The 27,645-nt window shown below is 36.6% G+C and overlaps 1 protein-coding gene and 1 pseudogene across 1 annotated transcript in view; one reads left to right on the top strand and one right to left on the bottom strand.

Annotated features, from left to right (window-relative positions):
* Nucleotides 1–27,645, top strand: part of STK3 (serine/threonine kinase 3) — a 275,048-nt gene that overhangs the window by 10,743 nt on the left and 236,660 nt on the right. The window lies entirely within an intron of this gene.
* On the bottom strand, nt 13,014–13,454 carry LOC110579146 (annotated as a pseudogene).

Genomic DNA, 27,645 nt, shown 5'->3' with positions numbered 1-27,645 from the left:
CTGACATCTTCTTCCTCTGGATAATATCTCTACCATACCTTTATTATGTTTCTAAGTTTAAGTCAGAAATTGGGCATGTATAGACAAATTCTGTGGTAGAGACTATTTGGAGTGGACTTTTACCTTCACATTCTCCCTCTCTTATTTTGGTTACCCTTTGACCCAGTGTTATCCTAACATCCAGCGTCACTTCTTTCTCAACTCTGAATGTTTCAGGTGACCTAGTTTCTTCTTAAACAAAAAAGATACAGAAAATAAAAGAATCCAAGACAAAAAACACCACTAGTGATAAGATTAGATTTCAGGCCTTATTTTTTAAGGTAGACCTTTTAGCCTGCTTTGTCTTATATACAGAAAAGTGTATCTGTGCACAAACGAAATTCAAGGGCATCTTGAGGCTGCTTTATAAATCCAGCCCTGACTACAGTATGATGAATTGCAAAATGAAGTCTATCCAGATCTTAAATGCCATATGTTATTCCTTTTTGGTTTTTTTTTTTTTTTAAAGATTTTATTTATTTATTTGAGAGAGAGAGAATGAGAGAGAGCAAGCACATGAGAGGGGGGAGGGTCAGAGGGAGAAGCAGACTCCCTGCCGAGCAGGGAGCCCGATGCGGGACTCGATCCAGGGACTCGATCCAGGGACTCCAGGATCATGACCTGAGCCGAAGGCAGTCGCTTAACCAACTGAGCCACCCAGGCGCCCCCTTTTTGGTTTTGATATTAGCCTCTCTTGTTAAGTTTTATTGTACTTTCTAATAAAAAACGTAAGATATTTGTCTCAGTGACGTGGTTGGTACTTTACATTTGATGCTATGTCATGTAACTTTAGAAAGAATTGGTTTTAGTATAATTACTTACTGTATTAATTACTAATTAGGTTGCACCTATAAGCTGATAAGTGAATTAGTCTGTTATCTTGCAGTTAAAAGGCATCCAGTAGCCATTTTCCAATGATCAGCTATTCAAACATTTTTAGTAATCAGTGAAATTTGTATCAGAGAGAGAGGTTTGGATCATAGAGAAATGATTGCTCTGAATAAAATTTATAGTTCATGTAATTTCTAAGAATTTTAAGAAATAAGGGTCAAATTAAATAATAGAATCTCATAAAATTACAGGGTAAATTAAAAATATACAAATTAAACTCTTGAGAAGAAAGTATTTTGATGATTTTCTTTTCCCGGTAGGATGAATTTTCCTTCTATGAGTTTGCTTTTCATTGTATACTTCCAAGGTTTTGTTTTTGTTTCTGTTTGTTTTATTCCTTATAGAAGAGAATTCAAGTACTAGGCAGATGATAAGACAATGGGATTCTACACTCCCCCCCTTTATATAGACTCTCAGCATTTGATTAGATAGCTTTAATTAATATTCACAAAAAACTCCTGCGATTTCAAAGAGCCTGCCAAAATACTGATATGGTTATAACTTTATATTTAGCATCATTGGGAAGTATGGTATACCATGTAATGCATTTTCCAAATAAATGAAGTAAACCACTTTAAGCATATTTTAAAAATACTTTACAAACACTTTTATACAACCAGTTTTGATGGAAATCATTCCAAAATGAAGGCACTTGACCCAGTCTTCTGAAACTGATAAGGAAAGCAAATGATCTTGCTTTTCTTGTTCATGAAAATAGTCATAGAAACAGTTCATTGAACTGTTCATAGTTTTTGTTCACAGAAACAGTCAGGTGTGCTTTTTGATGTGTTTGAAGCTCTGTTGCTGTATACATTGGCTGTTTTTTCCCTAAACCTAGTCTTGTCTTTTACTGTTTTCTGTCATTCTCGTTACTGTGTCCTTTTCTAAACTGCTACTTATCTTAGAAATAATTACCTGACCTGACAGTAGCTATTCCTTTCCGAAAGTAAAGTACATGCTCTTTGTGTCAGTTTTTGCTTACCAGAGGTCTTTTTCTCTTCTGGGTTCATAGTACATCTTGAAATGATCTTTTGACTTAAGAGGAGGAACATTATATGCAGTGAAGGGGAAAAAAAATTATTCCAAACTTCCCTGAGTTTCTAAGTTTTAATATGAAAATAACCAAAGTTTTTGCATCAGAAAAGGAACAGGATTTTACCTTAAGCCCCTGGAATTCCCAAGCTAAAAAAATTTCTGTCATTTTGGAATATTACTTAGATTTTGAGGACTCATGGTATTGTTACCAAAGTGACTTGGAGTTATTCCTGTGCAAATACAGTAACATTACACTTATAGTTGTTTATTTGTAATTTGTATGGGTTAAATATTTAGACTATTTATCTTTCACGTAATGATCACATTTTTTTCTATTAGATACAGTTGAGATTTAAAAATTTTATTTTTATTTCTAAAAAAACCAAAACCAAACAGGTAAAAATACTCCCAATTTAAAAAAGCAAAAATATTTTCATAAAGCGTCGTAATCCTCCTAATTTGCTTACAAAGAACCACAGGGAAATACTGAGAGGTCGCTTCATATGTGCTGTTGCTGTGTAATAAAACTGTACTGAGAAACCAAGCAAAATAGTGTCCATCTGTGCAAATAGCTGAACTCAGCCAGTCTCCACAGCCCCCATCTCTATTTATGAAAGCCTATACAAATTAAGCAGAAGTCAGAGTACAGAACTCATTGAATGATACACAAGGTAATATTTTCAGTTTAAAGTCTCCCTGAAATTACACTTTTATTAATGTAGGTATACCTTTAATTGATGTATTTATGTTTGGGATTAATCCAATTCTAGTATTCTAGGGATGGAAATGAGGAGTTGTGAGCGTACAGAGACTAAATCCTCATATTTTATCTTCAAATTTTGAGATGTAGGGAAACAAGTGAGGAACAAAATATATGAGTAAATCTAGTTTTAAAGTGTAGGTGGTGTCTTTGGCACAAATTATGGTAGATTTTTCTGTATGGCAGGTACATGGGTAGACCTTGGCAAGTTTCCTCTTTTATTTTTAATCAATTAAAGATTCTGTTCTGTTTTGTAGTTCCCAAATCTAGGTATGGTTATTGAGTATTTAAAAATCTTTATAAGGACCTGGATTAAAAGTTATGAGATTTATAGCTTTGCATATTTCTTATAAGATTATTTTTAATTTTAATTTAGCAGGAAATGAATATGTCAGCATTTTCAAATGTGCTGTTTTATGTTGTCTGCATTTTCTGGATTTTTTTTTTTTTTTGATAATTCACTTTATTAAGAAAGTGAATGCAGTAACATGTCTTTAAAGCTAGGGAGTATGTTGTAGCATTTCTTAACTTTGAATAGGTTAGTTACAAGAAATTAAAAGGAATCCTGTCGCTTTCCAATTGAGGTTAAGTGAAAAGATTCTTAGAAAACAAAAATGAAAGACTCTAAAGGGTGAAGGAAGGATAAAAATCTCAGCTTATTTTCCTTTAAAGCTCTTTGGCAGGAAATTATAATTTTAGAGTACTTTTGGGCAAAGAGCCCAACTTGAGAGGAAATGGTATGATAGAGCTGAAGAATAAGACTTTAATTTTAAAAAGTCTTCTATGTATTGTAGAGCACCTGTTTTCTTAGATGGATTTCATCTCATTCTAGTGCCAGTAATTAACTAAACCCTCATAAATTTTAAAACAGTTTTATAAAAAGTAAATACTCTATGAGATCATCAAATCACATCTATTTTACTATTGAGACAGTGATACTTACAGCAAAACAATTAAAAGCCAGAGCTTTAGAGTCAGATAGACTTTGGTTCTTGTCTTACCTCTGCCATTTACTCAGTGCAGTGGTGGGCAAGTTAACTTTTCTAAGTCTCCGTGTACTCACTTGCAAAATGGAGGTAATAGTACCTTTCTTTGGGTTTTGTGAAGATTAGAAGAAGTGGTGATTGTAAACCATTTGTCTCTGAAGACATTTTCTAAAGTGTTTCAGAAATGCATCTGTCACTGTCAACATCTTCTGAAGAAACACATAGCTTTCCAAAGAGATAAAAGGACAGCTTTCACTTGGATACATATGTTCTAGTTGAGTTAAAAAAAAAAAATCAGTTGTATTACTTTAGAGCTAAACATCTAAATATTCACAAAATGTTTGGCCTTTACAAAGCAAAAGGGAGCAGAAAAAAATGATCCTTGAATTTTATTAGTTTGAGGTAAAATGTACTTTCTGTGGATGAAGTAGAAAAGATGTTTGATTTTGTGGATTCAAGACAGAGTCATTGTTGTATAATTTAGAATATATTAATTAAGGGGCACCTGGGTGGCTCAGTCAGTTAAGTGTCTGCCTACCGTTCAGGTCATGATTCCAGGGTCCTGGGATCGAGCCCTGCATCAGGCTCCCTGCTCAGTGGGGAGTCAGCTTCTCCCTCTCCCTCTACAGCCCCCCTGCTTGTGCTCTCTTGCACGTGCTCGCTCTTTCTCTCTCTGTCAAATAAATAAAATCTTAAAAAAAAATATTCTTTAAGGCTAATATTGAGACTGACATTGCTTGATTAATGGAATGTTGGAAGACTGAAGAATGAAAACCTTTCATGTGTTTTAAAGATGTTTTACTTTTCTAACAGTATTGAAGATGAAACCACTAGGGTGGAAGAGGAGAACTTAATTTAATTTTATTTATTTTACTTATTTAAAGATTTCTTTATTTTAGAGAGAGGGAGAGAGAAAGAGAGCGTGTGGGGCGGGGGGGGTGACAGAGGGAGAGGGAGAGAGAGTCTTAAGCAGACTCCACAGTAAGCACAGAGCCTTATGCGGCACTCAGTCTCATGACCCTGAGAGCATGACCTGAGCTAAAACTGAGTTGGATGCTTAACCGACTGCGCCATCCAGGCATGCCTTAAATTTTGTTTTTTTTTTAAAGGTTTTATTTATTTGAGAGAGAGAGAGAGAGTGCACAAGCTGGCGGGGGGGAAGGACAGAGGAAGAGGGAGAAGCAGACTCCCCACTCAGCAGGGACCCTGGGATCATGACCTGAGCTGAAAGCAGACGCTTAACCGACTGAGCCACCCAGGTGCTCCGAGAACTTAAATTTAAATGAGATACTGCATGTAAGATGCAACATTGTGCTTAGCATATGGCATCAGTAACCGTATGTTAATAAAAGTTCTGACTTACTAAATAGCTACCAGTAGTGTGATTACTAAAATACAGGGAAATTTGGCATGAAAGAAAAACACATTGAAAATGACAGAGTTGAAATGAGGTGGAAGGACCTTTAAAAGGAAGGAACCTCTGTTCTTGCAGAGTTGGAAGTTCTTTTCTTCTGCCAGATTTGCACTCTGACCAGACCTCCTCTCCATGATTAGTTTCCCAAGAGATCTAGAAGGCATATCCTAATTATTCCTGACTAGGGAGCTAGGAGTAGCAATGTAGAAAGCCTTCATTTATGTCTCTCTTTAAAAGTCTTTGGCCAAAACACACATCCCAAGTAAAAAATGGGCAAAGGACTTGAATAGACATTTCTCCAAATAGACAAAATTTCTCCATATAGACAGTAAATCTGTGAAAAGAAGCTCAACATTACTCCTCATTAGGGAAATGCAAATCAAAACCACAATGAGATCATGTCATACTGTTTAGGATGGCTATTTTATCTATATATCTGTAACTGTATCTGTATCTATATTTATATCTATTTCCCGAAAATAGGTGTTGTCTCAGCTTCTTTTCCTTTAAAGCCAGAAAATAAGTATTGTCTAGGATGTGTAGCAATTGGAATACTTGTACATTGGAATGTAAAATAGTGCAGTCACTGTGGAAAACAGTGTGATGGTTCTGTAAGAAATGAAACATACAATTACCATATGATCCAGGAATTCTACTTCTAGGTATATATCCAAAAGAATTGAAGGCAGGGACTCAAAGAGATGTCTGTGCACCAGAGTTTATTTTCAGCATTATTCACAATAGCTAAAAGGTAGAAGTAACCCAAGTGTCCACTGATAGATGAATGGATAAGCAAAATGTGGTATATACATTCTGGTATGTTATTCAACTTTGAAAGGAAGGAAATTGTAATACATGCTACATACAACATGGATGAATCTTAAAAACATGCTAACTGAAAGAAGCCAGCCACAAGACACACATACTGTATGATTCCACTTACATGAGGTACCTAGAGTAGCCAAGTTCATCAAGACAGAAAGTAGAATGGTGGTTAGTGGGACGAGGGCAGGGGAAAATGTCAAGTTGTTGAATGGATTAAGAGTTTTAGTTTGGGATAATGAAAACTGGAGATGGATAGTGGTGATGGTTGCATAACAGTATGAATGTACTTAATGCCACTTAAGTGTACACTTAAAAATAATTAAAATAGTAAGGGGTGCCTGGGTGGCTCAGGCGGGTAAGCGTCTGACTCTTGGTTTCAACTCAGGTCATGATCTCAGTGTCGTGAGATTGAGGCTGCGCTTGCCCACTGTGGAGTCAGCTTGAGATTCTTGCTTTCCCTCTCCAGTACCCCCACTTGTACACTCTCTCTCTCTCAAATAAGTAACTAAATAAAATCTTTAAAAACATAGTTAAAATAGTAAGTAAAAAATAAAATAGTAAGTAGTTAAAAAATAGTTAAAAAAGTTATAAAATAAAAAAATTAATGGTTAAAAAAGTTTAAAAATAGTTAAATAAAATAAATAGTTAAAAATAGTTAAAATAATAAATTCTATGTTATGTATATTTTACCGCAACTAGAAAAACAAAACAAAGTGAACTTTTAGTCCATTATAAACAGCTGGCTGTGCCTTCTTCTGAAGTGTCTTTCATTCATTCTCTTCAAAGCTAAAGAGACGTCCTTAGCAGAAGTTACAGCCTGTCTACAAACTTGTAACTGCTGCTCCAAAGCTGGAAACAGAGAAAGGAAAGGAAGAGGATTAAATATAGTCCTTTCGTTTTTTTTTTTTCTTAAGTCTTTTATGACTGGCCTGTTTCTTGCATGGAGCTAGTTTGGTGTTAACAGACTTTCAGAAAAAGCTGTTAACTCCTGACTAGCTTCAGAGCTCCAGTCCCCTAAATTTGCACTTTCTTTTTTTGTCTTAACCCTTATATTTTCACGTAATATTACACAGAAGACTTCATCTATTTTGTAGAGAAGGTTGAAATTCTATGACTGGCAGACAGAAGAACTACCTTATAGTAGTTCATCTTAATTTCATTTGATTATAGTTCCTACATAATTTTTGCTTGTATTGTAGAAGGCAATTTCCTCTCTTTCTAACTTTCATGTAACTTATTTTTTTTTTTTAAATTTTTTATTTATTTATTTGAGAGAGAGAATGAGAGACAGAGAGCACGAGAGGGAAGAGGGTCAGAGGGAGAAGCAGACCCCCCCGCCGAGCAGGGAGCCCGATGTGGGACTCGATCCCGGGACTCCAGGATCATGACCTGAGCCGAAGGCAGTCGCTTAACCAACTGAGCCACCCAGGCGCCCCTAACTTTCATGTAACTTTTGAACACGTCCCTTCTTATACTTTTATAACTTTATTCCTATAGTCACATTTTTGTTCCCCGATTCTAGAATCTTTAAAATCTCTATTTGTAAGACTTCATTCTGTTGAAACATGCTCAGGCCTTGTCTATCTAACAAAACTGCTTTAAGGTAACAGGTTTTTAGACATTGCTTGAGGAGATCAGAAACCTTTTTTCTGTTCTTATCCCTCTTATATCTTTTTCTGTTTTTTTTTTTTTTTTTTTTAAAGATCTTATTTATTTGAGAGAGTGAGGGAGAGAGCAGGAGTGGGGGATGGGGAGGGGAGGCAGAAGCAGACTCCTCACTGAGCAGGGAGCCCAGACTCTGCTTGATCTGGGAACTCTAGGATCATGACCTGAGCGAAGACAGACGCTTAACAGACTGAGCCACCCAGGCGCCCCTCTATCTCTGTTTCTTCAAGTTTTCTTTTTCTCTGGCCTTCTGATTTTTCTCTTGCTTCTGTTTCTCTGTTTTATGTGCTCTTCTTTCCAATTCATAATTGACACTGACCTTGCATTTTTCTGTGTCCTATCTTCCTCCTCTTTTTATGTAGTTATTTCCTTGGTGAGTTTATCCACTCTTACGGCTTCAACTTTGATTGAAATGACCCATAAATACATACTTTTGAGAATCAGTCTTCTGTGTTCAGTCTTATTCAGTATTTTCAATCTACTAAATAACATTTGACTACTTTGCTGTCTCCTCAAAAGCAATATGTTCAAAACAGAATTCCTGTCTTCCATCTAACCTCTCTACTGGTTAGTGATGTCACTCTTTTGCCAGTTTGCATTTGGTGTGTGTGTTTTCCTTCTGCTTGGTTTCCTGTGTTAGTTACTCTGTTCCTTATGTCCTCTAAGACCAAAAGGAAGAGAGATACAGATTATCTTCAGTAATAGAATTTTAGTGCAAGGATAACTCAGGAAATGTGCATGGGGTAGCATGGGAAGGTGCCTAGTCAGCTGCTTGTTCCATATGAGCTTCAGTGTCTCTAATCCTGGCTTGTGGAATTGGCTCCATTAATAAAGGAAGTAGCAGCTTAGAGTCACTTGGAAAAATGACATGAGCTCCCATGACCTTTGTCATCTTTGTTCACATAGCATTTACACTTTCTGAAACCTAAGGTTAATTGGGCCATTTTGCAACCATGAAATCTGGAACATCCCTGTTGGCCATTTCAGCCCTTGTATGGATGCTTTTGGCCTCTGGATCAACGTCTAGCTATATTTACTTTTTATTGCCGGGATGGTAAAGCTGATTTAATTTGAAATAGCATGTGATGAACCGTAACAACTTATACAGGAAGATAGGTTTTTCTCCTTAAGGGCACTGTGTGAGTGACTGGCATTTTGAAGTTCCATAAGGTCTCTAGTAGTTAGAAAATTTTTTTTCATTTGTTTATTCATTTATTTATTGAAGAAAAGTTTACTAAACAGTAGTGTGTGAGATTCTGCAGATATGAGGCTAGATGAGACATGATCCATATCTTCATGGAATTCCCATTTTAGCTGTAGTGATAAGCTCATACAGTAAATAAATAATGCAAGGACACTCAGTGTGCTAAGTGCTATGGGACGATAGTTGACAACGGGATTAGTTCTTTGTGTTTGGGTGGGTAGGTGGGTAGGGATGGTGGTAGAGGACAGAAGGTTATCTCAGACGTCCCAGAGAAGACTTTTTTGAGTGTATCTTTAAAGAAGTGGTTAACTGACAAGATCAGGTAAGAGAGAATGGACATATAGAAATATTACCTCTATATCTTGCATCATGTACAAATAACTCTACAATATCTGCCCTTTATAGTACAGTGATTATGTGATTTTTGAAAAACGTATGATGTGAAAATTCAGGACCTTCAAGGAATAGCCCACTGTGGCTAGAGTGGAGGTTATGGAAATCAGGGGATTGAGAGGATCAGTTAGATCCTCTTTCATCTTTTTATCTTGTATGCAGTTAGAAATGATGGTTCTTTCAGAATTTCTCTTGAATTTGTTCTTTCCTGTCATTTCGACTGTTAACTTTTTAAGCCCAGATCCTTGTGACCACATTTCTGGGTGGCAAGAGACAAAACCATGCCCTAGTTTTACAGTTGTTTAGTTCTCTTCGCCATTGTGGAATTTGGCTTGTAGGACATTTAGAAGATTGGGAAGAAATCTCTGGAGGAAGAGTATGTTTATCTTACACAGTTTGCAGTATTCCACCATTACCATAATCACCATAATGTAGTTCAGAACTTCATCTCTTTGGCTCCCCATACCACATTTCCTAAAACGTAATTTAAATTGCTATTTGCCTAGACCATATATCATCTCATATAATATGGTATGGTGATTTGAATTTAAGAAGCATACAGCAAGCTAAAAGTTTATCTGTTTAATCTCTTGAGCGCATAGTATAGCTTTGGGAGAAACAAAGCAGCTGCTAAGTCCTGTTCTAGGAGGTCGTAGTTTAGTGTCTATAATAGTACATTTCAGAGTAGAAATAACTAATTGATTAGAAGATGAGAAATTCTTGGGAACACTTACAAAAGAATATCCCCCTTAAATATGAGACTGATGTATGATACTTGATGTAGTAATAGATGGAAATTAATGAGTGTGCTTTGGTATTTGCTAGCTTCCTAACAGTGAGAAGGCTCCATAACCATATCTTGGACAGACCTTGGTTTTGATTTTGTTTTGCTATTTATTGACCAGGCAGCTGGGGAAGTCACTTAACCCTTAGTTTCCTTACTTAAAAACTGAGAATATTTTAGTAGCTACCAAAAAAGTTGTTACAGAGATTAAATGAGAAAATGCTTATTAAGTGCCCAGCACAAGGCCAATAAAAGCCCTAATAAATGTTAACAACCTTTATTATTACATTTCGTTTAGCTCTTATGTATTTGTCTTTCCTACTGTATTAGGAGTTTGGGGTTTTCAAGGGCTGTATTTTAACTTTCTTTGCATTACCCCAGCATGTAGCTTAATGTCTACAAATTCAGTAAGTGTATATTAAATGAATATAAATGGATGAATTTTTAAATACAGTTTGGTCAGTTTTTGTACCCATGTTGAAGATGCATTTTAAAAAATACTAGTTTTTGGGGATGCCTGGGTCACTCAATTGGTTAAGCGACTGACCAACTCTTGCTTTCAGCTCAGGTCGTGATTTCAGGGTTGTGAGGTTGAGCCCCACGTCAGGCTCCGCACTGAGTACTGAGTCTGCTTGAGATTCTTTCTCCCTTCCCCTTTTTCCCCTCCCTCTTGTGCTATCTCTCTCTCTCTCTGTCAAATAAATAAATTTTTTGAAAAGATTTTATTTATTTATTTGACAGAGAGAGAGAGAGAGAGTGAGCACAAATGGAGAGTGGCAGGCAGAGGGAGAAGCAGGCCGCCTGCTGAGCAGGGAGCCTGGTGCGGGACTCGATTCCAGGACCTTGGGATCATGACCTGAGCCTAAGACAGATGCCCAACCCACTGAGCCACCCAGACATCCCAATAAATAAATAAATCTTAAGGAAAAAAAAAAAAAGAAAGTTTAGTTTTTGTAAAGATAGTATTTCCTAAGCAGTTGCAAAACTCACTCACAAGAATAAGACTGATTAACAGATACTGATTTTACTAGTTCTGATTGCCTTGGTCAGTTTATTAATTCAGCCTATAAAGAGGCCTTTCTTTTCAGTGTATAAAATGATTTTATAAAATGCATTTCATGAAACAATTATTGAGTCATGCAGAAAAATTTTAATTTTCTTATACAATTTTTAAAAATTTCCCCCAATTATATAAAAAAATGAATGTTTATTTTAGAAACCTTATGGAACAAAAGCATAAGATAGAGTCACCCCTCAAATCAAACCTTGGTGCTTGGAATCCTAAAATATTTACCTGCAACGAATATTTGAATTCCTCTTATGTCCTGGGCACAGTTTTTGGTGCTGGGGATATAGCAGTGAACAAAACAAAGTCTACTAGTAGTTTGGTGCCAGTGTGTTTGTGTGCATGTACATATGCAAATACACCAATGCTTAAAAGAAAACATGAGAATGATTTAATTCTGTGCACATTATTTTGTAACCTGCCCTTTTTTTCTTTTAGCAATATATTCACTTGTTTTATGTCAGTGAATTTTCTACAGGATGATTTTTAGTGGCTACTTGATAATCTCATGAATAGATGTTCTATAATATATGTTTAGGCATTTAATTTACTTCTGTATTTTGTTATAATTTACAGTGAATATACATTTTTTCTTTCCTAGACCAGTTGCAGTTCATTTAATTCCTACCATTTACTCTTAAATTTTTTTTTTATTATGGAAAACTTGAAGCAGTTTTGTAAAGAAGAGAGAATAAACCTCTGTGTACCCATCACCCAATTTGAACAATTTAATACATCTGGCCAATCTTACATAATTTATATTTCCATACACATCCCCCACCCTTTAATATTTTGGAGTAATCCCAGATATCATATCATAGCGTTCTTTTTTTTTTTTAAGATTTTATTTATTTATTTATTAGCGTGCGAGCAGGTGTTGGGGAGGAGCAGCGGGAGAGGGACAAGCATGATCTGCACTGAGCACAGAGCCCCAAATGGGGCTCAGTCCCATGACCCCTGAGATCGTGACTTGAGCCGAAATCAAGAGTCGGACGCTTAACCAACTGAGCCACCCAGGCGCCCCCATAGCCTTCTTAACTATTTCAGTATGCATCTCTAAAAGATAAGAATATTAAACAGTATATCACCATAATATCCTTATTTGAGGTGTAATTTTAATTGTAACTTATTTTTTTTTTTAAAGATTTTATTTATTTGACAGAGAGACACAGCGAGAGAGGGAACACAAGCAGGGGGAGGGGGAGAGGGGGCAACAGGCTTCCCGCAGAGCAGGGAGCCAGAGGCGGGGCTCGATCCCAGGACCCTGGGATCATGACCTGAGCCGAAGGCAGACGCTTAACGACTGAGCCACCCAGGTGCCCCAATTGTAACTTATTCTTGAATGATAAAATATCGAGGAGAATTTGGAGAAAACTGAGATTAGTCAATATAGAATGATTCCTCCACCCTCCCAATTATATTGGGACCTTGGAAAAAATATTAACAGAAATTCTTACACTGAACAGGAAATACGAAAGTGAGATAAACAAGCTTGTGGATGAGGGTAAGGTTGAAGTGGGCATTTAAATACTGAATTACTGGAGAAGTTGGTTGTAGCTAAAAAAAAAAAAAATTCTAATATCTGAAAACAATGTGGGAGAAGACTGCTTTTCCTCATGGTATTAGCAATGGCAGTATAATAGATTGTTCTCTCCTGCTTTATGAGATAGAAGGTCAAATGACGGGAAAGGAAAAGACAGTATTAGCCACTTACTTGTTTGTTTTTTAACTAAAACAGTTGACAGTTTTATTTTCACATTTCACAGTACAAAGGAAAATTGATTTTTTTGGGTCATTATTCCCCTGCAAAACCTGTTCTCTCTTTGATAGGAAGGGGGAGCAAGTTTTCCTTGTCATGTTGTTCAAAAACACCCAGAGTCTCAGCACCATAGTCTCCTGGCGAAGTAGAACAAGTAATATAAAATGGATATAAAGAGGTTCCCATATCGCCTTATCTGTGTGGTCGAGTCATTCCTGGCCAAGTGGGCATCATGGATTAGGCAGGAGGTCTCATCATTGGGAGCCCAGGCGTCATTGGCATGTGGCCTCCTATAGACGACCTCATTCCAGGAGCAGGTCCCACTGGCATCATCCCAGGAGGAGGAGGGCCTCCCATATGGGGTGCTGGCATCATACCAGGGCGAGGAGGACCTGGGAGACTGGGGGGAGGCAGGATCATTGCCCCTGCAGGAGGAGGAGCAGAGGTATTTTTCCTTGTTGAAATGTGGGGGTTGTTTTGTCGATCAGGCTCTGAGTCTGCTCTTGCATCCATTTCTGACAATAGTCTTTCACGTTATCTTTGTGTTTCCCGCCGCTGCGGTGTGTCTTTCTCATAGCTGGAGAGTCATGGTTGAGGTATGTGCCACAGCAGTCACAAATAAAGCTTAGGCATGTTGCTCCGCAGGCCGTTGACCACTCTGTCCCATGCCGCCCAGAAATGACTGCCACTTACTTGTTTTAATAAGACAGTTCTGTGGTATGTCTGCTTAAGTATGTAATAAGCCCTATCTATCCAGTTCTATAAGAGAAATATCTTGTGCATTACTTGTTCTTCACGGAATTCCCTAGCACCTGGGAGAGTGTATGTTCTAAAGGCACTAGTTAAGAATTTTTTGGACCTCTGGTTACAAACATAAAGTTATGATGAAATTCCAGGGTGTTGAAAACAGCAGTATGTCAAGTATAGATGAAATTATGCTCATTGTATTGTGTTTGCCAAGGCAATAAAATAGGAAAATGTGTGTGTATGTATATATGTATTTTAAATTGGCTTTTAATTATGAAGTTTTTTTTAGCTGTAAGGGTTTTCAAAGCCGACAATATAAAAATTATTTAAAATTAAACCATAATTGAAATGATTAGTTTTCATTTAAAACAGCAGAAAGGGAAAGAGGAAATAAAGACAAATGACATAAAACAGGAATTGTTTACCAAAAGAAATCATGTGTTTTCACTTGACAGACACCCCAGAGACCATCTTTTTGCCTCAGTTACATTAGTAACATTTCCGTTGTTCAACATGTTGAGAAAATAAGATCTGTGAAGTAATAGAAAATTCTTAGTGTTTACTGGATTCCCTTGGAGGACCTATGACTTGTTTGTTTAAAGTGAGCCAGATTATGAGCCTGCTTTGGAGAAAACTTTTGTAACTTCTGAAGAAGTATGTAGTGGTTAGATTACCTTTTGGTTTAGTATTAAAAAGATTTGTTAGTATAAGCATGTCTCCCTAACTATATCATGTGGATGGCTCATTGTGAGTTGCTTGTGCTTACTTAGCCATGAAGGACATGAAGCACCTTTGCTTTCTGAGGCATAGTAGTGAATATTTTTGAAAATTTAAGAGACTGACTCTTTCTGGTAGGGATATGTATATAGTCTTTGGTTCATAGTACCTACTTTGCTCTTTCCCCCTGCTCATTAGCCCCTTCCTATTTTTCTTTCTTTCTTACCACATCCATGTCTTAGCCATTCTTTCGCCAATATCTTTAATTCCTTTGTCCCATTGTTCTTCTGTAGCATGTGTCTGGCAAAATGCCAGATTCCACTGTGTGCTTTTTTTCCTTACACACTTTAAGACTTCTGAGCAGTGCTGAAGAAAATACGAAACCTCAAAGATGGTTCTTTCACTAGGCCTCAACAAGGCCTGCAGTGCTATCTAGACATCCTTTTAAACTTTATGAGGTGTTCTGTTTTGTTTTGTGTTTGTTCTCCACTCTGGCTGTTTCAAATATAGTCCTATATTCTCAAATCTCAGATTTTAACTTCCTCACTCAGATGACTATCCCTCTGACTTCCTAAAGCAAATAGAAGTCAATATATAAGAGCTCCCATAACCATTAATCTACTGTTTAAGTCTGCCCATCCTTTATCTTCTTTCTCAAACTCATGTCTCCAGTCACTTATCCTTTCCAGAAACTTCAAGTGGAGGGTGATCCATAATTGTTGTCTCTACCTCTTCACTTAAAGATTTTATTTATTTATTTGTCAGAGAGAGAGCACATGCAGGGAGAACGGCAGGCAGAGGGAGAGGGTTCCCTGCTGATCAAGGAGCCCTATGTAGGACTCGATCCCAAGACCCTGGGATCATGGCCTGAGCCTAAGGCAGACACTTAACCAACTGAGCCACCCAGGCGTCCCTCCTTACAACTACATTTAGATAATTTTTTTTTTTTTGGTAATTGTTATTGAGATGTAATTTACATAGAATAAAATTAACTCTTTTTTGGGGGGGGGGCTCAACAATAATCATTTTGAGATTTGTTTAGGATCTTGAATGTAGTAGTTAGGTTTATTGCAGAGTATTTGTTAGGGTGGCCAGTGATGTGGGAAGCAAGGAATTGCACAAAACACAGAGCAACAAGCAGGACAGAGTTCATTCACTCTCAAAGGGAGAGAGGCCAGACATCATGAGAGATGTCCCCAAGTTTCTATTAGGCTGGGCCTTTTAAGGAGTTTTAAGGATGTGAGAGGGTTGTAGCTGTGCCAATGGGGGAGGGTGTGTGAAGAGGTGGTCATCTCTTGGCCAGGTAGAGCACGAGGTGACAGGTTTCTTGGGGGCTCTGTTCATGGTTTGTCTGGGATGTGGGTTGTGGTCCAGCTAGAGAAGAGTATGTTTTGTGGTTGTGGTCTATTTCCTGAGAATGAGGGGCACCATGACCTGGAAAAACAGAGCGTTTAGGACCAAGTACAGACACTTGTGAGTTTTGTCTGTAAGCTTGGCAGGGGAGGGGGCTTTGAATAGAACCCTTTCAGTATTCTAGTGTATGGATTTACCATAGTTTGTTTATTCATCCACTAGTTGATGGATATTTGGATTTTTTTTTCCAGTTTTTAGTTGTTTTGAATAAGGCTGCTATGAATATTTGTGTACAGGTCTTTGGTGGACATTTGTTCTTATTTTTCTCAGGTAAATACCTAGAAGTAGAATTGTATAAGTGTGTGCTTATAAGTTTAGAAGAACTGCTAATCTGTTTTTTTTAAGGTGACTGTTTAACTTTTCCAATATCAGTGTATGAGAGATTCTCTTGTTCTACCTCCTTACCAATACTTGGTATTGTCTTTTTAATTTTAGCCATTTTTGTGGGTGGTGGTATCTTACTGTAGTTTTATTTTTTATTTCCCTCATGACACAATGTGCTTATTAGCCATTTGTATATTTTTTGTGAATGCTTACATTTTTCACCATTTTTATTTTTGGATTTTTGTCTTACTATTGATAAGAGTTCTTTATATATTAGGACACAATTCCTGTATCATATATGTGCCTTTTTTGTTCCCCCAGAGCCACTTAGACTACGTAATTCTGTATCAGTGTTTGTGTGTGTGTCGGGGTGGGGTGGGGTGGGGTGGGATGTCTGGAATTCAAGTGAAAATGATACAATACCTCCGAAAGCAAGGAAAATGATTCTTTGTCAGAAGATGAAATAGTCTACCAAACCAGAACCAGAGATGATCCAGATACAGAGACTCTGAAGTTACAATGATTACTATGTTAAAAGTATCTGGTGAAAGGTGAACAACACCTGTGAAGAGTTAGGAGAATTTACCAGAGCAATGGAAATTATTGAAAAAAATTGTATAAATAAAGAAACTAGAAATAAAAGATATGAAATAAAAAACTTAAATTGGTTGGTAGTATTGTTTGTCTTCTATATCCTTACTGATTTTTTGTAAACTTACTGTATCAATTATTGAGAGAGGAGTGTTGAAATCGCCAATGATTATTTTGGATTTGTCCTTTTCTCCTTTCAATTCTTTCAGTTTTTGTTCCATTTTTATAAGCTGTGTTTTAGGGTTCTTACATGTGTATAGGGTTGTTATGTCTTCTGGTAAATTGACCCTTTTATCATTATGAAATATCCTTCTTTATCTCTGCTGACATTAATTTTTCCATAGTCTTCTTTGACTGATATCAATACAGCTTTGTTTTGATTAGTTTCACACGGTATGTATTTTTCCAGCCTTTTATTTAACCTGTGTGTGTCTTTATATTTAAGGTGAGTTTTTTGTAGACAGCATGTAGTTGGATCTTGCCTTTTTAATCCAATTTCACAATCTGTCTATTAATTGGAATGATATATATATATATTTCTTTTGAAATTCTTCATATTTATTTTTCACATAATTTAAAATATTAAACAATAGCTTCAATTTTAAAGTAAACATCTTTTATTTTTTATTTTATAGGATTTTGTATGTTAACTAACCATTTGGTTATTTCAGATCTTCACAGTTCCTCTAATACAAAAGAATCATTTCTATTCCAGCAATGCATGAGTTGTAGAAAAGTTTGTGGCAACTGAAATTGCATGATTTTTAAAAAATTACTCATTAGTTTATGGACAGTTTAACTTAAGCCTTTAAAGAGAATTATGGGGCGCCTGGGTGGCTCAGTTGGTTAAGCGACTGCCTTCGGCTCAGGTCATGATCCCAGGGTCCTGGGATCGAGTCCCACATCGGGCTCCCTGCTCGGCAGGAAGCCTGCTTCTCCCTCTCCCACTCCCCCTGCTGGTGTTCCCTCTCTCGCTGTGTCTCTCTCTGTCAAATAAATAAATAAAATCTTTAAAAAAAAAAGAGAATTATGAATGTATTATTGGCTTACATTTGTATGCTAATCACAGCAAGCTATGAATTCAGGATTAGCATAAAATGCTTAATTACAAATAAATGTGACAGTAATGTGATAACTAAGAAGTTAAATTCTGATCATTTCTGCTTTCTACTTAACAATTCTTAGAGTGGTATTGGCAATAGCAGAAGTCACAGGGTGGAGGGTAAGACTGTTCACTGAATTTTACAGACTAAAATAATAAATTACTCTGTATAAAACGCTATTTGGGGATTTTTGCTTTTATACTTCTCTAAAAAATCTGGGTGAAAAGATTCCTTTCAGGTGACTAGATCTGAACTTGACAAATGATTAAATTAAATGTCCAATTCAATTAATTTAAAGTTCAAGATTTTTTTTAACTGAGTTTATCATACTTTCTTTTAAAAAAAAATTTTTTTTAAACGATTTTATTTATTTAATTGACAGAGAGAGACACGGTGAGAGAGGGAACACAAGGCGGGGGGAGTGGGAGAGGGAGAAGCAGGCTCCCCACCGAGCAGGGAGCTTGATGCGGAGCTCGATCCCAGGACCCTGGGATTATGACCTGAGCTGAAGGCAGATGCTTAACGACTGAGCCACCTAGGCGCCCCCCAAAATTTTTTATTTTTTATTTAAATTCAATTAATTAACATATGTATTATTAGTTTCAGAGGTAGAGGTCAGTGATTCATCAGTCTTATACTCAGTGCTCATTACATCATGTGCCCTCCTTAATGTCCATCACCCACTTACCCCATGCCCTCACTCCCCTCCCCTCCAGCAACCCTCAGTTTGTTTCCTATGATTAAGAGTCTCTTATGGTTCTCCCTCTCTGATTTCATCTTATTTTATTTTTTCCTCTCTTCCCCTATGATCCTGTGTTTTGTTTCTTAAATTCCACATATGAGTGAGATCATATAATAATTGTCTTTCTCTGACTGACTTATTTCGCTTAGCATAATACCCTCTAGTCCCATCCACATCATTGCAAATGGCAAGATTTCATTTTTTTGATGGCTGATGGAATACTACTCAGCCATCAAAAAAATGAAATGTGTATATGTATATATATATATACACACACACACACACGTACCACATCTTCTTTATCCATTCATCTGTCGATGGACATCTTGGCTCTTTCCATCGTTTAGCTGTTGTGGACACTGCTTCTGTAAACATTGAGGTGTAGGTGCCTCTTCGTATCACTACATCTGTATCTTTGGGGTAAATCCTAGCAGTGCACTTACTGGATGCTAAGGTAGTTCTATTTTCAACTTTCTCAGGCATTTCCATTCTGTTTTCCAGAGTGGCAGCCCCAGCTTGTGTTCCCACCAACAATGTAAGAGGGTTCCCCTTTCTCCACATCCTCACCAACATCTCTCGTTTCCTGAGTGGTTAATTTTAGCCATTCTGACTAGTGTGCAGTGGTATTTCATTGTGGTTTTGATTTGTATTTCCCTGATGCCAAGTGATGTGGAGCATTTTTTCATGTGTCTGTTGGCCATTTGTATGTCTTTTTTTGAGAAATGTCTGTTCATGTCTTCTACCCATTTCTTGATTGGATTTTTTGTTCTTTGGGTGTTGAGTTTGATAAGTTTTTTATAGATTTTGGATGCTAGCCCTTTATCTGAAATGTCATTTGCAAATATCTTCTCCCATTCTGTTAGTTGTTTTTTGGTTTTGTTGACTGTTTCCTTTGTTGGCAAACACTTTTTATCTTGATGAAGTTCCAATAGTTCATTTTTGCTTTTGTTTCCCTTTCCTTTGGAGACAGGTCTAGCAAGAAGTTGCTGCGGCTGAGGTCATAGAGGTTGCTGCCCTTGTTTTCCTCTAGGATTTTGATGGATTCTTATCTCAGTTTAGGTCTCTCATCCATTTCGAGTCTATTTTTGTGTATGGTATAAGAAAAGTCCAGTTTCATTCTTCTGCATGTGGCCGTCTAATTTTCCCACCACCAATTTTGAAGAGACTGTCCTTTTTGCATTGGATATTCTTTCCTGCTTTGTTGAAGATTAGTTGACCATAGAGTTGAGGGTCCATTTCTGGGTTTTCTATTCTGTTGCATTGATCTATGTGTCTGTTTTTGTGCCATGCTGTCTTGATGACTACAGCTTTGTAATAGAGCTTGAAGTCTGGAATTGTAATGTGACCAGCTTTGGTTTTTCTTTTTCAACATTCCTTTGGCTATTCGGGGTCTTTTCTGGTTCCATACAAATTTTAGGATTATTTCTTTCAGCCCTGTGAAAAAGTTGATGGTATTTTGATAGGGACTGCATTGAATGTATAGATTACTCTAGGTAGCATGGACATTTTAACAATATTTGTTCTTCCAATCCATGAGCATGGAACATTTTTCCGTTTCTGTCTTCCTCAATTTCTTTCATGAGTGTTCTGTAGTTTTCTGAGTACAGATCCTTTGCCTCTTTGGTTAGGTTTTTTCCTAGGCATCTTATGGTTTTTGGTGCAATTGTAAATGTGATTGACTCCTTAATTTCTCTTTCTTCTGTCTCATTGTGAGTGTGTAGAAATACAACTGATTTCTGTGCATTGATTTTATATCCTGCCACTTTGCTGAAATCCTGTATGAGTTCTTCTAGCAATTTTGGGGTGGAGTCATTTGGGTTTTCCACATAGAGTGTCATGTCATCTGTGAAGAGCGAGAGTTTGACTACTTCTTTGCCCATTTGGATGCCTTTTATTTCTTTTTGTTGTCTGATTGCTGAGGCTAGGACTTCCAGTACTACGTTGAACAACAGGGGTGAGAGTGGACATCCCTGCTCTGTTCCTGACCTTAGGGGAAAAGCTCTCACTTTTTCCCCATTGAGAATGAGATTCGCTGTGGGCTTTTTGTACATGGCTTTTATGATATTGAGGTATGGTCCCTCTTTCCCTACACTGTGAAGAGTTTTAACAAGAAAGGATGCTGTACTTTGTCAGATGCTTTTTCTGCATTTATTGAGAGGATCATATGTTTCTTGTCTTTTCTTTTATTAATGTAGTGTATCACGTTGATTGATTTCTGGATGTTGAACCACCCTTGCAGCCCAGGAATAAATCCCACTTGGTTGTGGTGAATTATCTTTTGAATGTACTGTTGGATCCTATTGATTAGTATCTTGGTGAGAATTTTTGCATCCATGTAAATCAGGTATATTGGTCTGTAATTCTCCTTTCTGGTGGGGTCTTTGTTTGGTTTTTGGATCAAGGTAATCTTGGCCTCATGGAAAAGGTTTGGAAGTTTTCCTTCCATTTCTATTTTTTGAAACAGCTTCAGAAGAATAGGTATTAATTCTTCTTTAAATGTTTGGTAGAATTCCCATGGGAAGCCATCCGGCCCTGGACTCTTGTTGGGAGATTTTTCATTACTGCTTCAGTTTCCTTGCTGGTTATGGGTCTGTTCAGGTTTTCTATTTCTTCCTGTTTTAGTTTCGGTAGTTTATATGTCTCTAAGAATGCATCCATTTCTTCCAGATTGCCTAATTTGTTGGTATATAGTTGCTGATAATATGTTCTTATATTGTATTTCTTCAGTGTTGGTTGGCTCCATATATATTTAATGTAATTAGCTAATAGAATTTTGTTAACTACATTTTTTCCAGTTTTTCCTTAGTAGTTGCTCTAGGGATTGTAGTATTTATTTTTATTGTAATCAACTTTGGGTTGACTTAATTCCAGTAAAACATAGCAAATTTGCTTCAATATAACTCGATTTCTTTTCCCTTTCTTTTATATCTATGTTTGTATATAAAAATATATCACATATCTATTTATATTTGTATATATAAATATATCATACCTAAGTTTGTTATAATTTCAGTAATACAATACTGTAATTGTTGATTCAAATAATCTTATGTTTTCAAAGATAAATATATCTTTTATGTTTATGTAAATATTTACCATTTCCTTTAACTCAGAAGTTCTTCTTCTTTATTATTTCTTATAAAGAAGTTCTGCTAGCAATAGATTTTTTTCAATTTTTGTTTATCTGGGAATGTCCTTATTTCCCCTGCATTTTTAGAAGATAAATTTGTTGTATTTAGAATTCTTAGATACTATTCTTTTAGCCCTTTGAGTGTTTCCTTTCACTATCTTTGGACTGGCATGGTTTCTGATGAGAAGTCTGCTGTTAATCATATTCTTGTTCTACTATTCATGATGAGTCATTCTCTTTTGCTGCTTTCTCAAGACTTTTTGTCTTTTAGCAGTTTGACTACAGTGTGCCTAGATGTGGATCTTTTTGTGTTTATCTTACTTGGGATTTGTTTCCCTTCTTGGATGTATAAATTAATGTCAAATTTGGAAAGTTTTTTTTAAAGATTTTATTTATTTATGAGACGCATGCACATGGGGGAAGGGCAGTGGGTGAGGGAGAAGCAGCCTTCCCTCTGAGCAGGGAGACTGATGTGGGGCTAATCCCAGGACCAAAGGCAGACGCTTAACCGACTGAGCCACCCAGGTGCCCCCAAATTTGGGAAGTTTTCAGCCACTGTTTTTTCAAATAATTTTTTCTAACCCTTATTCTGTCTTTTTTCCTGAGACTCCCATTACATGTGTATTGCTATGTTGTATGTTATCACCAGTCTCTGAGACTATTTCTTCACGTTTTGGGGGGAAGATAGTTTTACTTAGCTATCTGAAAGTCTGTTGATTCTTTCATCTGTTATCTCAAATATGCTGTTGTGTTCTCCTAGTGTATTTTTCATGAAAGATACATTTTTCACGTCTAAATCTTACTTTTTATTAGTTTCTATTTCTCTATTGAGATTCTCTGTTGAGTCATTTTCATGGTATTTTTCTTTAATTTCTTGAACATAGTTTCACTTTTTTAAGCATATTTAAAACAGCCACTTTGAAGCCTTTGTCTAATATATCCAATATCTAGGTCTTCTGTGAATCATTTGCCATGACTGCTTTCTTTTCTGTTGATTGCTTTAATTTTATTGACTGCTTTCGTGAGTATGGGTCATACTTTACTGTTTCTTTGTATGTTTCATAATCTTTTTTGTTTGTTTTATTTAAAACAAGGCATTTAAAATAATGTGCTGTAGACACTCTGGTTTCTCCCCTTTTTCCTCCTAGGCCTTTTTTTTTTTTTTTTAAACTTTTCCTGGACTAAACTGTGGCATCTATCTTTTTGCAGTATTTGGCTATTAATGCCTCCATTCAGTTGTTTTATTTTTATATTCTAGCCAGGATTATTTGGGATTTCCCCTGTTTCTGTGTAGTTTAGTGATCAGCCAATGATTTGGGCAGAGGCTGTGCTCAAATACCTTGAACCTTTATGATTTCTACTCTCTGCTGATGTAGGTGTGTATGGGTTGGAGAGCACATTCAAAGCTGGAGCTAGTTTTCAAGTCTTTTTTGGCTTTTACTTTTCATGGGTTTTTGTGGGTCTCCTGTGTTCATATGCATATTTTCCCAGTCAGTAACTAGTATGTAGAGAGCTCATCCTTTCTGTGGCTCTCTCATTTTCAGAATCTCCCTGTTAAATTTCTGGCTGGTTTATTGCTTACCCAAGCTTGGCTGTCAAAGCTATGAGTTTGATAATTTATTTATTATTAGGCTTACCAGTTTTAGTTGACAACATTGCTAGTTTTCAATTCCTGTCCCAAATTGAGCCCATTTTTTTCTGGCAGCAAAGGTGCTATTTTTCATAGTCAACTTTGTCCTGGTAAAATACAGTTCCTGCTACTGATGGCATTGGGGGATGGGTGATGGTAACAGCTGTAGGCTGGAAGGCCACGAATCTTTCTGTTATTATCCAAAGCTTTGGGAGGGTTTCCAGGATAAATGCTTTTCAATGTATTGGCTGCTTTTGTGTCAATTTTTTTGAGGCACAAAATGTTTTTTTTTTAAGATTTTATTTATTTGTAATAGAACACAAGCAGGGGGAGCCTCAAGCAGAGGGAGAAACAGGCTCCCCACTGAGCAGGGAGCCCAATGTGGGGCTCAATCCCAGGACCCTGGGATCATGACCTGAGCCGAAGGCAGATGCTTAACCACTGAGCCACCCAGGCATCCCCAAATGGTTGATTTTGATGATGTTGTGCAGTGTTTTTGTTTGAGGAGCGTTTCCCAGCCTCTTCACACTATTGTAACCAAAGTGGGGAGTGTCCTTATGTATTTTAGTTTAAATCTACAGTCTTGCCATTTTTTCTATTTGTCATAATCTGTTCTTTGTTCCTCTCTGAACTCCCCACCCCCCTTGCCTTTTTGGATCAATAGAGTAATTTTTATTTCATTTTATCTCCACTATTGATGTATTAGTGTTACCTCATTGCTTTTTGTTTTTAGTGATTCCTCTAAGGTTTAGAATATGACTTTTTAACTTATCAAAAATCTTCCTTCAGATAGTTTTATATCACTTCACACATCATGTGAGGCCCTTGTAAGAGTACACTTCCATTTTTCATCTCCTTTCCTTTGTGCTATTTTGTCCTATGTTTTACTTGTACATACGTTATTTAACTCATTAGTTTTTATTTTTGGTTTAAACAGTTTTAAATAAATGAAAAAATGGGGAAAGTTTTCTTTTTTTCTGTTTTAAGTCACTAAGACCTTTTTAAAAATTGTGGTAAAAGAGGGAAGCCTGGCTGACTCAGTCTATGGAGCATGTGACTCTTAATCTTGGGGTTGTGAGTTCAAGTCCCACATTAGGAATGGGACCTACTTAAAAAAAATAAAATTGTGGTAAAAGAAACATTAAATTCTTGTTAAATTTATTACCTTTTGATAGGCACCATCCTAATGGGTGTAAGGTGATGGGTGTAAGGTGATATGTTGAGGTAGTTTCTTTCTAATTTGTTGAGTGTTTTTATCCTGAAGGGGTGTTGAATTTTGCCAAATACTTTTTCTGCATCAATTGAGATATGATCATATGGTTTTCATACTTAATTTTTTTAAATGATTGCTTTTTAAATTTTTTTTAAGAGAGAGAGTGTGTGAACTGGGGGTGAGGGGCAGAAGAAGAGAGGGAATCCCAAGTAGGCTCCACCTCCAGCACAGAGCCCAACAGGGGGCTTGATCTCAGCAACCCTGAGATCATGACCTGAGCAGAAATTAAGAGTCAGATGCTTAACTGACTGAGCCACTCAGGTGCCCCTAAATTATTGCTTTTTACTTGTTGAACTATTATTACATTCCAGGTATAAATTCCACTTGGTAATGGTGTATAATTCTTTTAATGTGTTATGAATTTAGTTTGCTAGTATTTTGTTGAGGATTTTTGCATCAATATTCATTAAAGATATTGGTCTGTAGTTTTCATGTTGTATCTTTGTGTGGTTTTCGTATCATAGTGATGCTTGCCTTACAGAGTAAGTTTGTAAGTGTTCCTTCCTCTATAGTTTTTTGGAAGAGTTTGAGGAGTGTTGGTGCTAATTCTTCTTCAGATGTTTGTTAGAATTCTCCAGTGAAGCCTTTTAGTTCTGGGATTTTCTTTGTTGAGAGAGTTTTGATTACTCCTTCAATCTCCTTAGTAGTTACAGGTCTGCTGAGATTTTTTATTTCTTCAGGATTCAGTCTTGGTAGGTTATATGTTTCTAAGAATTTAACAATTTCTTCTGTGTTATCTAATTTGCTCATTTATAACTATTCATAGTACTCTCCTGTAATTGTTTTTATTTCTGTGACCCATGTCCCCTCTTTCATTTCTAATTTTAGTTGGGTCCTCTCTCTCTCTCAAGTCTAGCTAAGAGTTTGTTAATTTTGTTGGTCTTGTCAAAAAACAAACTGGGTTTTTGTCTTAGTCTGTTTAGGTTGCTATAACGAAATACCCAGACTGGGTACCTTATAAATAATTTGTTTCTCACAGTTCTGGAAGCTTGGAAGTCTAAGGTTGAAGGTGGTGGGATGGTTATAGTCAGGTGAAAGCTTTCTTTCTTGTTCATAGTGGCCACCTTGCTGTGTCTTCAAATGGAGGAAGGGGCTAAGTATCTCTTTGGCACCTCTTCTATAAGGCACAAATCATGAGGGCTCCTTAGTTGTTTAAGGAGTTAGACTTGTTCTGGTATGCAATTTAAGTTACCTTGTGGATTGGCTTAGTGTTTTTAAGACTTGTTTTTAATTTCCTGTTTGGAGAATCTAAAGTAGCATTTATGTTTTGGTGATGTGGTAGCCTTTCTAAAACAAGGTCATTGAGGGACCTCTATTGGTGACCTTTATTTATATTGTGAGTTCTCTCAGCTTCTCTTAGTGGGAAAGATTTTCAGCTGCATGTGATCTCCGGGAGTTGTTCTCTTTCAGCTCCCTTGTAATTTTTTTTCCTTGAGAAATTGATTTTGTTCGTTTTTTTAGAGTGTTTTTTAATGATGTAGAGATTGGTATTCAGCTAAATAGTCAAGGGAGTTCCTCCGTAGATTGCTAGGTCTCTTCTCACAGGTCTTCTGTGATGTAGATTTTATTTGCATTACCTCCCAAACTCCCATTGCTGTTTTTCAACTCAGCAAAGTTATTGGCCTGTGTTTGAGTTTACTTTTCCCTGTGTTATAATCCATCTAAAGCATGGGTGACAGTAGGGCTTATTTCTTTCCCTTTTCTTAGGAATCTCAGTCCGGAAATCCCTGATACCTAATGTTTGAAAATAGTTGTTTTCTATGTTTTGTTGAGTTTTCTAGTTGTTTACTACAGATAGATAATTCTGGATCTTGTTACTTGCTTATAGTTGGAAGTGGAAATTCTGTATGGAGCACTTAAAATCTTTAAGTTGTTTGAATTTTCAGTAGCCTTTAACATGGTTACTACCTTCTTGTCCTTCATGTCAGCATTTCTTAAATATATTTTCCTGAGATGTTTTCTCTTTGCCCCTTATTTCTTAGACACTCTTTAATCAAATGATATTTAGTCAAAACCAGTTCCTGTTGATAATGTCTCTTTAATATTTTGAGTAACTTCTCCTCATTCTTACTGCTAATAATGTATCCTATGCATCCATATTTTGAATCTGCTCCTAACTATAGTTTACCTTCTCACTTTTGCTTACTGTATATATTTCCACTGCATTAGAGAGGAAGTGGTTTTTTATTTTTTTGAATATTGTTGACACACAGTGTTACATTAGTTCAGGTGTACACATAATTCACATAGTGAACATAGTACACATAGGTTCACATAGTGACTCAGCAAGTTTACACATTATGTATGGCTACCAGAAGTGTAGCTACCATTTGTCCCTATCCATCGCTATTATATCATCAACTATAATCCTTATGCTGTGCTTTTTATTCCCATGACTTACTCATTCCATAACGGGAGGCTTGTATTTCCCACTCTGCTTCACCCATTTTGCCCAATCCCCCACCTCTGTCCCCTCTGACAACCATCAGTTTGTTCCTTGTATTTATAGGTCTGATTTTGATTTTTACTCATTTTTCTAAACATTCCATGTATGAGTGAAATCATATGATATTTGCCTTTCTCAGTCTGACTTAATTTCACTTAGCATGATAACCACTAGGTCCATCCAGTGTTGTTTGAAATCTCAACTTTTTTTTATGGCTATGTAATATTTCAGTGTGTGTGTGTATGTGTGTGTGTCTGTGTGTGTGTATAGCACATATTCATTACCCATTCAAAAACTGATAGACACTTAAGTTGCTTCCACATCTTGGCTATTGTAAATAATGCTGTGATACACATAGGGGTACATATGTCTTTTTGAATTAGTGTTTTCATTTTCTTTGGGTAAATATTCAGTAGTAGAATTACTGGATCATATGGTATTTCTGTTTTTAATTTTTTGAGGAACCTCCATACAAGTTTCCACAGTGATTGTACCAATTTACATTCCCAGGAACAGTATATGAGGGTTCCTTTTTCCACATTCTTACCAATACTCGTTATTTCTTAAGTTTTTTATTTTAGCCATTCTGGCAGGTGTGGGTGATAACTCACTGTGGTTTTGATTTACATTTCTCATGATTAGTGATGTTGAGCATCTTTTCATGTGTCTGTTGGTCATCTGAATGTCTTTGGAGAAATGGCTATTCAG

Source organism: Neomonachus schauinslandi, chromosome 4 (genome assembly GCF_002201575.2).
Source record: "Neomonachus schauinslandi chromosome 4, ASM220157v2, whole genome shotgun sequence".
Lineage (NCBI taxonomy): Eukaryota > Metazoa > Chordata > Mammalia > Carnivora > Phocidae > Neomonachus > Neomonachus schauinslandi.
The sequence above is the reverse complement of the archived record's forward strand: the minus strand, read 5'-3'. Positions and strand labels throughout refer to the sequence as shown.